This window comes from Brachycentrus maculatus, unplaced genomic scaffold (assembly GCF_059751285.1).
Source record: "Brachycentrus maculatus isolate JH-2025_06_01 unplaced genomic scaffold, ASM5975128v1 h1tg000190l, whole genome shotgun sequence".
Classification (NCBI taxonomy): domain Eukaryota; kingdom Metazoa; phylum Arthropoda; class Insecta; order Trichoptera; family Brachycentridae; genus Brachycentrus; species Brachycentrus maculatus.
This window is the reverse complement of record NW_028280941.1, coordinates 151,098-165,656: the sequence shown is the minus strand read 5'-3', so window position 1 is coordinate 165,656 and position 14,559 is coordinate 151,098. Positions and strand designations below refer to the sequence as shown.

Below are 14,559 nucleotides of genomic sequence, written 5' to 3'. Positions count from 1 at the left end.
AGCATTGATTCGTATCAAAACACGTTTTTTTTAAAAATATTAACAATGTTTAAGTACCTGGCTCTTTTTAGCATTATTGAAGGTAATAACAATTTTGATGAAATAATTCCTATTCCTACATAATGCTGTGTACACAAAATAAATGATAATATCGTGAGAACCCCTCAAGGTTACATTGAGTTTATTTGGTTTGATGATTTTCGTGTGAAAATGTGTTAGGAAGAATAATCCATCTTTCATTGTCTTTAGAGGTCTGTTATCAGTCACCAATACCAGGAAATTGTCACACTTCACTAATAAAAGGATGACAAATTTATATTATTTTTTGACATCTCATCAAAGATGAAGAAGAATGTAAAAGTCTGGGCATTTACGGGGCTGACGACCGTCATAGGCTGGTTTATCCAATTCTACCCATTATTGACAACCACACTATTCGAATGAAAAGAAGCTTTTTACTGAGCAGAAACTCGTTTATTATAATAGTATATGAGGTCCGAATCCTGGATTATAATCACATACATGAGAAACGCCAGAAAATATTATAATTTTTATTATTTTAGCTTATAACTTGACCAGTTAATTTATTAACAACATTTTGAGTGTGTCCAAATACTTGTTCACAAATCTGGATTATCTCCAATTATAGGAGTTACTTTCATATGAATGTAACTATAATTGGAGATAATTCAGATTTGTGAATTATCTCCAATTAGTATTTGGACACACCAAAAATGTTGTAGACAATTATATACCTTAACCGCAAATGTTTATGTGATCAACTCACAAGAGATTGTTATCAATCAAATAAACTCAACATTTTGAATGTGTCCAAATGCTTGTTCACAAACCTGGGTTTATCCATTAAGGAGTTATTATTTAAATTTTTTAACATCTCAGCATAGATGAAGAAAAATACGGAAGTCTGCGCATTAATATGTTTACTTGTTCAAAATCTTAAGTCTCCTGAAGTTATCAACCGATTGCTTTTAAATTTGGATACTATTTTGCATTCGCGAACCATCTGATGAAAAGTTACAGCAATGCATTCGAATTAAAATCAATGTAAGATCTGCTGAAAAATTCTATCAAATTAACGATTTTTCCGTGGCCTTGTAACTAACTCGTTGAAAAATAATATCGTATGTTGAGTGTGTTCAAATCTCTGTTCACAGATTTCGTCTAGAGCTTCAAGAGCAAGACAGGCGCGCCCGTTAGTGTTATGTAATGTATTAGAAGTAATAGTTGGAAGAAACTCGAGTATAAGGTTTCTTAGGCAATGGCGCAATATTTACTTCGGGCACCATCAACTCGACTGGAAACTTGTTTCAAGTTCATACCATTGAGGGAATGTGGTTATATCCACACAAGATACATAAATAATAATCATTCTTATCTCGCTGTGATCGCAGAGTATCGGGTGTGAGCCTTACTGCTTGCCTTTTACCAAAAATACGTCGTAAAGATGTATGCCCGTCTTGTAATACCTTTAATACGAGGGTCATTCATAGAATAACCTTTTTTGACATCTCAACATAGATGAAGAAAAATATCGTGGCAAGAGGTACGATTTGAGTGGCGGAAATTACGTTATCACACAAAATGCATTATTAACCCTTACTGGTCCAATGTCGAATATCATTCTACATCAATTTTTTGCTCTTAGGTCCCATGTCGGATGTTATTCGTCATTTTTTTCATCATCAGTATTATTTATTTAAATTCCAAGCTTACATTTTTGTCACTCGCATCTATTACAACAGTATGTGGAGCAGAGGACAATTTTTTTTCTTCCAATTGGAATGTAACTGTCTACCTTTATATTTTTTTTAATTTTGGGGGACCGGAAAGGTTAAACGATATGGAAAATATTGATGAACTTACGGGGCTCTGGTGATAATTCAAGATGTTGTTAAGAGAAATAAACATAATTTTGTATTTTTTTTTGACATCTCAACATAGATGAAGAAGAATATGGAAGTCTGAGTATTCACGGGGCTTACGACCGAAACAGGTTGAAATTGGAATGGCGGCAGAATTTTATAAGACTTAGGGATACAAATGTTGGAACATTGTCTGCAAAAGTGTTTAAACAGAAACGGCGATTATGTAGAAAAATAGCGTAAGTTTCAAGTTTTAAAATGATGTTAATTTTTTTATTGCTATTATTTTTGTTTAGAAAATACGTATTTAAATAATACAAAATAGTTGGTAAATATACAATACATTTAAAATATAACGTTTCTACCTCTCTAATAAAGTAGATACTTGTGTTTAGAGAGGGAGTTCATTTTACATTTTTATTATTATTTTTATAAACGAAGTAAATTATAATTATAATTTAAAATTAACAAAGTAAATAAAAAAAATAAAAAAATATTCCTTGGTATGGAATCTAGGTAGGGGTGAGTCTTATATGATTTAATGCTTAGGATAAAAATAAAGCTATAATTTAAAAAAAAAAAAGGATTATTGTTTTATGAATGACCCTCGTAATGCGTTATAACGTGTAATATTACATAACGGGTAATGATCATTAACCGTTATTTAAATGTTACAAACTGCTCATTCTCTTGTCTCGATAAATGAGTTTAAACAATCGTGTACGTGCCGTTTCATCAGGTAGGTACTATCTAGTAATGATGGGACTTATCGAGCGATTTTGAGGCGGGATAATCGATAGCCCGCAGCTTAATTTTATTTAATACCTGGTAACATTTAGCGAAATGGAAAATTTTTGCTTAATACACCGTTTTTGTATTGAAAAAATAAGTTTTTCTTCGAAATAAAGATAAAGTTTTGAAAAGAAAAGAGTTATTGAAAGGTAAGGAGTTAATATATATTTTTAAAAACAATACATATTTTAAAAAAATAAGTCAATTACACGTATATATTTTTTTTTATGTGCGCGGATAACACGTGTGGCTTCTCGTGCAGCCAGTCGCGTACTGAATTATATATTTGAGGATATACCCTTAGAAATTGATTGGTTGGTAATCTTTTCCTTCTTCTTCTGGCTGTTTTCAAGAAGGATGTATCGTATAGAAGCAGTGTTATCTTGGTCGTTAAATACACAAAGGAGAGGTGATCAGTCATATTAAATAAATATTAGACTGAAAAATCCCTATTATTTATTTTGACCCTCAAACTCGGGACCTACAGCACGGTAGATTAGCACGCTCACCATTAAACCACGAAGGCTGATCATGATATTTACAACATTTTGAGTGTGTCTAAATATTGTAAATAAATTATCTGGTTAAATTATAAGCTTAAATAATAAAAATGAAAATGATATTTTCTGGCGTTTCTCATGTGTGTGATTATAATCCAGGATTCGGACATTACATACTAATAAAAGAGTTTCTGCTCAATAATAAGCTTCTTTTCATCTCACCAATAGATGTGAACTTCTAGTTCATAAATAGTTGAGTGGTTGTCAATAATGGGTAGAAATGGTGAATGTTACACGTGTGTAAAGTGATCACTTAAGCCAGCCTATGACGGTCGTCAGCCCCGTAAATGCCCAGACCTCCATATTCTTCTTCATCTTTGATGAGATGTCAAAAAATAACATGATCATGATATGATCATATAATATGGGATAATACATTTTCGTGATGGTCTTTCTTGAATGCACATCTCGTTTCTGGAAGTTCATTCGCCCGGTATATACAACAATAAAAATTAAATCAATAAAATTAATGTGGCGTTCCGTTCAAATTATAATATAAAAGGAAATATAAATTATTGGAGCATTCTGAGAACCTATGTATCGGGTTAGTGTAATTTTATTTAGATTTAATTATGGAAACGAACCGTTGAATATTTATGCGTGTAATAAACGAGAAGCGTTCTCAGAAATTACAAAAAACAGACGCTTTTGGCTTTGAACAAATACTTCTGACGTTATAATTACATTAGTCAATTTACGAGTGTTAAATGTATCTCGCGAAATATGATAAGTAATGGAAATAATACATTAAAGATAAATTATTTAGATTTTTCATCATAATTACAAATTCTGACTTTGCTCTTTTTGTTTTTTAACACTTGTTAAGTTACCGAATATGTTCTTAAGGTCCAGTATTCGTTAAGTCGCATTTATAGCGAGTGTTTTTGCCTAGAAATTTCACTCATGAATTACATGAAATTATAGTAACTTTAAACATGAAGTGTAAATCCACTCACGAGTAGGCATACGCTATGAAACTTAAAAAGTTGAAGCCAGAGTAGGGTCATGATAAGCGGTGTTGCATAAGCCGTAGCTAGATTTCAGAGTCACTTGGACGTTAGATAATTTTAAAAAAAAAGTCGCATTCATTCCACCGGAGACCACTGGAGCTCACGCCAGAGAGTATTTTGTTTTTTTTTGGAATATATATAAAAAGTACATTTATAGAAATAAAATTAACTTCTTACCATTCAAGAACTCTTTTTTTTCAAAACCATATAATTATTTTCAATGAAAACTTATGTTTTCAATGCAGAAACGGTGTTTTTTTTAAAAAAAATCAATTACGTCAAATGTTACCTGGGTTTGGAGAAATTTAAGTTGCGACTTATCGAATACAAACATTGAATTGATACAAGATAAATTAATTTCGGTTTGTAAACAAAATTTAGGCGTAAATATTCAACGATTTTAACCAGAAAAAAAACTTGTATTCGTTCTTCCGGGAAATGGCCATTAAATATGACCCAAACAAAGGTGGACTACTTCTCTTATACCTAATCAGATAGTTTGGAGATAAACAACAGTGACCCAAAATAAAATAACATATATTATTGACTCTAATGGCTTCTGAAGAATGACAGACGTAATAAAGTCGTTATAAATTATAGTTACTATCATACGATGAATAATGCAGGATCATCTACATACAACGTACTTAAAATTAAGGCATACATACAACGTAAGAAAAATTTATAATAAAAGTCTTCATTGAGAAATTAGTAATAACATTGAATATTAAATATTAAAAACAATATTTTATTTATTGTTTCGTCATTAACTTTGTGGTAAGACATGTTACAATGATTAAAGAAAACACTTGTTTTTTACCACTTGAGTTTTATTATAGACTACATGTTTCAGAAGTTAAACTTCCATCATTCAGGTCTGTATAATAAATAATAATGTTATTTATATGTTGTGTTAATAATAACTCAAGTGTTTTCTTTAATCATTAAAAACAAAAGACTTCATTAATTTCATTAATTGATTCGACAGCCACTTTGTGGTAAAAACTTTTTTATTTTTAATAAAAAAAATACTTAATAAATCGCTCACTCCTTTCAACAACGTCATAAATCAAAAAACTTGATTTTCAGGAGATCGTTATTAACTTTTAAAAATATAATAAAATGTATTAAAAATAAATATCAAGCCTCTTATTGAACTTTTTACTGTGCAACAGATCTTTTTAGGTAAAACCTGATGGTTTGTTCCCCATTTGAAAAATATTTATTACATTTAAAAAAGTAATAAAACAATGCCTTTTATTCAGAATACAAAAACAACACTTTCTGCCCTGTAGCGGGTAAATATTAAGTTAAAAATATGCCACTTTCGCTGGGATATAGTACATTTTCTGGGCATTCCGAAAACATACACAACTGAAAATTTACAATTTTTTATATATGACGTTGTTGAAAGGAGTGAGCGAAATATCACTATTTCTTAAAATCTACTGTGACACGTGTTTCGATGCATTCCGCGTCATTTTCAAACACCGTGCATTCATTAAAATTAGTTGACTATAAAATCGATTTATCTTTGATGATTTACGTAGTTAAAAATATAAACTTGTCGGCAAGCCAGAAAGTCGGGAAGTTATAAGTCGTAAAATATATTTAATGAAATTAGGAAGAAAAAATACGAAAACACAATCATTAAATAATTGTAACTAATGTTAATGAACAAAAAATATTTTTAACAATAAAAAAAACATATTGTACTTCACTAGGTTTTAAAATCTTAATTTATATTATATCGGTAAAATATTTAAATCATTAACAGTTTTTCCATTTAAATAGTAGTTTTTCATCCCACAAAACATTTAAAAAATGTTCCTTAATAAATTTTAAATGAGAATTTATGAGATATCAGCCATTTCAAATATAAACAACATCCAGTTTTCGCAGTATTCACGCAGGAAAGATGCTTTACAACTAAATACATCAGTTTATACTCTATTCAAATTATGCGAGCATTCTTCGTTAGTGGTATATTTTTTATAATTTATATTTGAAGCACTCACTTTGTTATTTTCCATTTTATATAGTATAATATATAATATGGTATATTTTTTATAATTTAAATATGTACATTCTATAATATTATACCTACTGTCTATATTTTGAACGTTTTATATGAAACCGATATGAAGTTATTTGTACGCGAATGAAAAACGCAATATTTATATAACACACATACATAACGTCACCTGCATGAACTATTTTTAGTCACATATGTAAAATTAATTTTTTTATTTGTGAATTCTGGAAGTTAAGCATGTAGATGGCATAAGAGTGATTAAATTAAATAAAGGATAAAGTAGACTAAATAATGTCGAAGCGTGATCTCTCAGACGAATGCGCGGCAAAACGAAAAATAAAGATTTTCTGAGATAAGAATTATCGATAAAATTAAGAAAGGTGCGTCGAGATGGTTTGGGCTTATGGAACGAATGGGTGATAACAAAACAGTCATACGAATTTAGGAGGTGAATGTTGTTGGAAAAAGGAGGAATTGAAGACAGGAAAACTTGATGAAGGAGGTGCATGAATATGAAAGAGGCGAAGATTTTTACCAATGATAGTTTGATGTGGCGTTCTATTCTCTCTGCCCACCATTGCGAAGAAGCGGCATGATGGTTAATTGACTGTGATTTATACAACTGATTTTGTGATTTCACTGTATATTTTAATCATCTTAACTTCAAGATATTTGGTACTCAGTATTAGAAAGATTTTTGTATTTTGTAATCTGTATTCATCAATAAATCATACTATATTTTCTTGAATGTTTTCCGCAAATATTTTGTGGCACATTTTATAAACTTTATAAAATTAAACAACTTCTTTTAACCACTTTTTTATTGGTAGATACACTTTATCCAACCGGTTTCGACAAGAACCTTGTCATCATCAGGGTTTATGTACTTAATTCTAAAACATTGAAATACTCATAATTAATTACCCTTCCCTTACCAAAAACTTCCACGCACTCCATACACCATATGAAAATATTATTAAAAAAAATATGATTAAAAAAATATGATTAAAAAAATATGATTTAAAAACTTCTAAATGTTGTTTTTATTGTGCATTGCGTAGCAAATACGTCAGACTGTATTTATCTAACGAACCATATAAAACTTTTCATGTACAAAATAAATTTCATATTATTCGCGATGTTCAATTGCAGAGTGAACGCGAATAGAGTAAGGATGGGTAAACGCTGCTGATAAGTTGTTCTGACGTAAAGCTCTATGTGTCCTTTCTTAGAATCTAATTTTCCTGTAACCTTGAGAAGGCGAGCTGCTCTGGTAACATTCCTCCCGATACAGATATACACACAAAAGGCAGATCCTAGCGTGCGGTTATGTAATCTCCCATAATCCTTGCTCTCCTGGTAAACGTACCCGCTTCGCCCATTACATAAAATACATAAACACTTGGTTACGTGTTATTTGATGGAAGTAAATCTATATTATTCATACGTGGGTCATTCATAGAATAAGGTGCCTTTTTTGACATCTCAACATAGATGAAGAAGAATATTTATTTATCTTCAAAACATATTGCATACATATAAGTCATATCCGATGAGTAATTTCTATTTCTCATTTTGGGACATGGGATTAAGGTTAACAAGACTGGAACACAAATAATAAAGTAAAAAAAAGATTTTCAAAAATAACCAATACTAATACATGGCAAAAAATAAAAACAATAAACAGGTATAATAAATAGGCATAAGAAGCATATTAAAAAGAAATAAAAGAGAAAAACATAAGGTAAGAAGCATATGTAAAATAAACTAATGATAAAATATAAAAAACGAGAAAATATAACAATTGATAAAATTTATATACTAATAGTGCCGGGTTGTGTCCCGTGGTTAGTGACGCAGACTCTAAGTCAGAGTTTCTCGGTTCGAACCCACTCTACCACAATTTGATACCTATTCCTAATAATGAGCCGCTTAGGCTTACAGAAATAGTATGAAATTGAAATATACATCTGCGCTTGATTTTTTAATTTAAAATTTCAATATACAAGCGCTTAATTTTTAAATATAATTCACCATATTAATGCACACAGTTAATTCCATATCAATAAATAAAAATTATATAATATAAGTACTATTTTAATATGACTAAAATACTATATGATGCTTTATACATTAGTCTACTAAATTATATTTTCATATTATTTTTTGACATCTCATCAAAGATGAAGAAGAATATGGAAGTCTGGGCATTTACGGGGCTGACGGCCATCATAGGCTGGTTTAAGTGATCACTTTACACACGTGTAACATTCACCAATTCTACCCATTATTGACAACCACACTACTCTAATTCTTGGAAGTTCTATATATATGAACCAATTTAGAAACCTTGTTCATGAATCACTAGAACTTCACTAGAGACATCTATTGGTGAGATGTAAAGAAGCTTTTTACTAAGCGGAAACTCTTATATTAGTATGTGAGGTCCGAATCCTGGATTATAATCACGCACATGAGAAACGCCAGAAAATACCATTTTCACTTTTATTACTTAAGCTTATAATTTGACCAGACAATTTATTTACAACATTTTGAGTGTGTCCAAATACTTGTTCACAAAATCTGGATTATCTCCAATTACAAGAGTTATTTTCATATTATTTTTTGACATCTCATCAAAGATGAAGAAGAATATGGAAGTCTGGGCATTTACGGGGCTGACGACCGTCATAGGCTGGTTTAAGTGATCACTTTACACACGTGTAACATTCACCAATTCTACCCATTATTGACAACCACACTACTCAAATTCTTGGAAAGTTGTAAATTATATTTTATATCACAAAAAAATTAAATTTTGGCAATGACTCTAAAAATCAGTGTTTGATTTCCACAAACAAATAAATTAAAATGGATTTCTACAAATTAAACACCAAATCTATAAATAAATCAAAATGATAATATTTAATGACTATACTTATTTACACTTCGTTAGATTAAATACAAAAAAATTTAGCCGTACGGGAATTAAAAGAGTAAAGAAAAAACATGTAGAAAACGCAAGTCTTTTCTGATGCTGACATTGTAAATTGATGTTAGTGTAAAAGCGTCAATGCAATTTCTAAATACGGAGAAAAATTTGACATTACAAAGATTATCGTAGAATAATGCATACATCTTGAGAGTGTTGGGCTTTCAAATAATATACTCCCATATTTGGTGAGTACCTACCCATACTTCCCACATAAAACGTGTAAATACCCAGATTTACATATTCTTCTTCATCTATGTTGAGATGTCAAAAAATAATATGAAAAATAAGTCCAATGCTTGGCGATAATCCAGGATTATGAACAAGTTTCGTAAGCCTCCGTAGTGTAATGGTCAGCACGCTCGGCTACCGTTCTGGAGGTCCCGGGTTCGATTCCCAAGGGGGGTAAAATAAATAAAAGTGATTTTTTCACTGTCATATTTATTCAATATTACCCTGGACTGGTACCTGAAGCGGAGGGCTGATCACCTTTCCTTCATGTGTTAAACGACCAAGATAACACTGCGTTTATATGACGCAGTGCCCTATGCACCATTGGGGTGTGGATAAGGGTTTATATATATGAACAAGTTTCTATTTTATTAAAATTAAACACTTGAATATCCCACTTTAATGAGTTTTATTTATATACACTACTTGTTTCTGTAAGTTTTTCAAACAAGTCGTATATATAAATAAAACTCATTAAAGTAGTAAATTCAAGTGTTTAATTTTAATAAAATAATCATGTCATTCCACAAAGTTAATGCCGAATCAGTAAATAATATAACAAGTATCTAGACACACTCAAAATGTTGTTATTATAATTTAATGTGATTCACGAGTGAAAATTGTAGGCAAAAACACTGGCCTTTGATTTATTATTTTTCAAACCCTTTTCTGCACCCAATGGTGCATAGGGCACTGCATCATATAAAAGCAGTGTTCATGGGTTACAATCAAGATAATACAGCGTTTATATGATGCAGTGACATATGTGCCAATGGTGCATAGGGCACTGCATCATATAAAAGCAGTGTTCATGGGTTACAATCAAGATAATACAGCGTTTATATGATGCAGTGCCATATGTGCATAGGGCACTGCATTATATAAAAGCAGTGTTCATGGGTTACAATCAAGATAATACAGCGTTTATATGATGCAGTGCCATATGTACCATTGGGGTGCGGATAAAGGTATGAAGAAGTTTAAAAAAAAACTTCACGATGTCATGAAAAATATGGAGTTTTTAAATGAATATGGAAGACGAGGTTTTTACAGTTTCAACGTTTATATATCATTGTTTTATAAATGAAAAAAAATGCAGACGCTGAAATAGCTAGATTCAATATGATCCAATAGCAAAACATTGAATTACTGAATGCAAAGTAATGGCAACATGCGGCTGTATTTTAAAAACAGCATTTTTAAAATAATGACGAAACAATCCCGGTTACTGGAATGATTTATTAGAAAATTATCTGAAACATTTTTTCATTAAACAAATATTTGCGTTCATGCTATTTCATTGAATAAAACAATTAAATAGCTTTTTCCACTTTGATTAAAATTGACCGATGATCGGGTTTCGTCGTGACTGACATCGTCAGACTGGCCATCAGTTATTTTATTATATACGAGTACCAAAAACTCAAGTAGTGTGCTTGTCAATTATGGACAGAATGGTAAATTTTTTACGTGTATAAAGTGATCATTTAAACCAGACTATGATTGGTCGTAAGCCCTGTAAATACTCAGGCCTTCATATTGTTCTCACCACCACTACTACTACTACAACTACCATCACGCCGTTTCTCCGCAGTGGTAAGCGGAGAAGATGGAACGCCATCCTTCCTTTACATCCATACATGCCCTCCGTTTACGCTGAATTTCGAACACCACCAGATTTTAGGTTCTGATTGATCATGCCAAATATTTTCTGGCCGTCCTCATTCTGTTCTCCCGCTCACATTCGCCACATATACTGTCTTCATTCTTTCGTTATCCATTCGCTCCACATATCCATACCACCTTCTCTTTCATATTGTTCTTGATATATGTAAAAAAAAAACTTATGACTTTTTCTAGTGTTACCGTCCTAATACTTTTTAAGCCTTTATCCTATAGCCCTATGCACCATTAGGATGCCCAATGGTGCATAGGGCACTGCATCATATTAACGCAGTATTATCTTGATCATTAACACACGAAGGAAAGGTGATCAGCCCTCCGCTTCAGGTATCAGTTCAGGGTAATATTGAATAAGTATTAGAGTGAATATTTCAGTTTTATTTATTTGATCCCCCTTCCCGGGAATCGAACCCGGGGCCTCTAGAACGGTAGCCGAGCGTGCTGACTATTAAAATACCTATACGGATATACAAATACACATATGAGTAGATTGTGTGTATGTTATTTATTCTTTTATGATGCCAGTTCTAACGAATCGTATAAGCAATATTTAACGGAAATGTCACCAACGCGTCGCGTTTTATTATTGTTGAATAGTCATTTGGTCAGGGTCGGGTTGTGGTCCCGTGGTTAGTGTCGCGGATTCTGACTCATAATTTCTGGGTTCAATCCCTCTTTGCCACATCTTGACTTCATCTTTCTTGAATGTTTTTGCTAATACGTTTAGCATTTTACGATGATATTTTAATATTAACTTAAAATACTTACGTCCAGTTAAAAACGTCATAAATGAATACACGTGTTTTTTTTTTTAATTTATACTTTTTTATGAAAGAGGGAAAAAGCAACCTTTTCTGTAGATGAGAACAACAAATGTTCTTATCTATAGAAAAAATACAAACAGTTTGTATTTTCACCCGTTAATGAGAACGTTGTTAGTTCTCAAAACTAGTCGTGTTGACATTAATACAATAAAAAATGTGGTCTTAAGCAAGTATTTCTTTTTAATGTTTAATTCATTGTGTTATCCTAAAAAGTTAATGACAAATTAATAAACAATGTTACTGGGTTTTATAAAAATATAAATAAACATCAAAATGCGTTCTCTCATACAAATGTGCGGCATTAAGTTGTATGATAGATGTTCTAATGACGATATAAGGAAACTATGCAAAGCTGTGATAAGCATTATCGATAACATTGCGAAAGGTGTGTTGAGATGGTTTTGGCACGTGAATCGAATGGGTGAAGAGACAATAGTAAAGGAAGTTTATAAGGCGATTATGATTGGAAATAGAAGCAGAAAAATACCAAGTACAACTTGGCATGATCAAGTATGTATTTAAAATACTTGGGTGTAGTCAATAAGGCGTCGAAAAAATCGGCGAGTATGTATGAGGAGATGCATGAATGCCCAAGAGCTGAAGATCATTTGCAAAGACAGGTCAGTGTGGCGTTCTATTCTCTCTGCTTACCCCTGCAGTGAATCGGCGTGATGGTCATCAAACAATGGGCATTGATCGAGATTTCTCGGTCCCGTTGTTATATTTCCTAAGACGAGACCGGCGCAGTACGTATTTATGTAGAGCGCTGTCTATAAATAACAAGGTTCTCGAATGTTATGATGACATGACTGAAGTTATCGGAGAAGATTTAATGACAACAGACGCAGCCTTCCTATTTACCCAGTGACGTAAATATAATTTTAAAGCCTTCATTTCTTAATATAAACAAGAAATAAACTGCTAGCTAACGTGTCGCTCACTCCTTTCAAGAACGTCATAAATAAAAAAAAAGATTTTTCAGGAGAACGTTTTTAAAGTTCAAAAATATTATAAAATGAATTAAAAATAGATATCAATCCTCTTATTGAACTTTTAACTGTGCAACAGATCTTTTTAGGTAAAACCTGAAGGTTTTTTCTCTATTTGAAAAATATTTGGTTTACTTTTAAAATATTATTAAACAATGCCTTTTCTTAAAAATGCAAAAACAACACTTTATGCCCTGTAGCGGGTAAATATTAAGTTAAAAATATGCCTCTTTTGCTGAGATATCGTACATTTTTTGGGCATTCCGAAAACATGCAAAACTGAAAATTGACGATTTTTGATTTATAACGTTCTCGAAAGAAGTAAGCGATGTGATAATTGTTATACTAATAACCCTTTTAATCTGAATCAATGTTCTTAGAAATTTTATTTAATATTTTTTTTAAATAATACAGTAACAAGAGTTTTTTATAGTAGAATAAATTTTCTAGGTATTTCTATTTAACAATCTTAAAATTAATAACGCAGTTCCTTCTAATAAAGACTTCCATATTCTTCTTCATCTATGTTGAGATGTCAAACAAATGTAAAAATAACCCCTAAGTGGAGAAAACCTATATTTGCGAATAAGTATTTGAACACACTAGAAATGCTGTGATCATTATTTTCCACTCTTATAAAATCTTTTTAATTTATGTTTTACTTAGTAATACCACTATTTTTTAAAATCTATTTTGACATGTGTTTCGGTATTTGAAAATTATACAGAATGCATCGAAACACGTGTCATAATAGATTTTTAGAAAAAGTGGTATTTACCAAGCGAGTTTTAAATTATAAATGGAAAGAATTTTACCACAAAGTAACTGTAGAATCAAATAATGAAATTATTTATATGGTAAACTCAATTAATGATTCTGTAGTCAATTTGTGGTAAAATCTCTCCGTTTTAAATTTTTTGTTTGTCAATATGTTTAAATTTATGTTTTACTTGGTAAATACCACTATTTTCCAGTCCATTGTTACATGTGTTTCGATGCATTCCGCATCATTTTCAAAAACTATATGAAATGATGCAAATTAAAAGTCAAAGTGGTATTTACCAAGTAAAACTTAAATTGAAAATTCTTATAATTTATCTTAATACAAAACTGGATTAATAAAACGATTTTAAAGTATGCATCAGCAGGACTGACAGATAAAATAAAAGAAATATAAATTGAGGATTTATCATCCTGTTTAAACTTTCAGCGACTTCGTTCGGCAATTGGCGTCCTTTTTGAAAAAGGATTTGTCGGATTCGTAAACGAGTTTGACGCATCAGGATATCGACCAGGACTCGGGGTCGTTGTAAAGAAAGCTTTGCGTACCGACACTGCCTTCCCCTTCGGGCCAGGACGCCGAGGTAGCCTCCGAACCTCTGCAAGCGGTGCAGACACATCGCATCACCTGGAGGCGAGAATTGAAACATCCCTCGAGAGAGCGATATCGGCGCACTGGCGTTCAGACTTTTCGCGAATAGCCACGAGGTGTCGCGTCGCTATCGTCTCGTGATTGCAGCGCTGCCGACGCGAGGCCTATATAAGGTAGCCGGCAGAAGG

At 31.7% G+C, this 14,559-nt stretch overlaps 1 protein-coding gene across 1 annotated transcript in view; it reads right to left on the bottom strand.

The window, feature by feature from the left end:
* Positions 1–14,559, bottom strand: part of S6KL (ribosomal protein S6 kinase like) — a 118,030-nt gene that overhangs the window by 53,799 nt on the left and 49,672 nt on the right. The window lies entirely within an intron of this gene.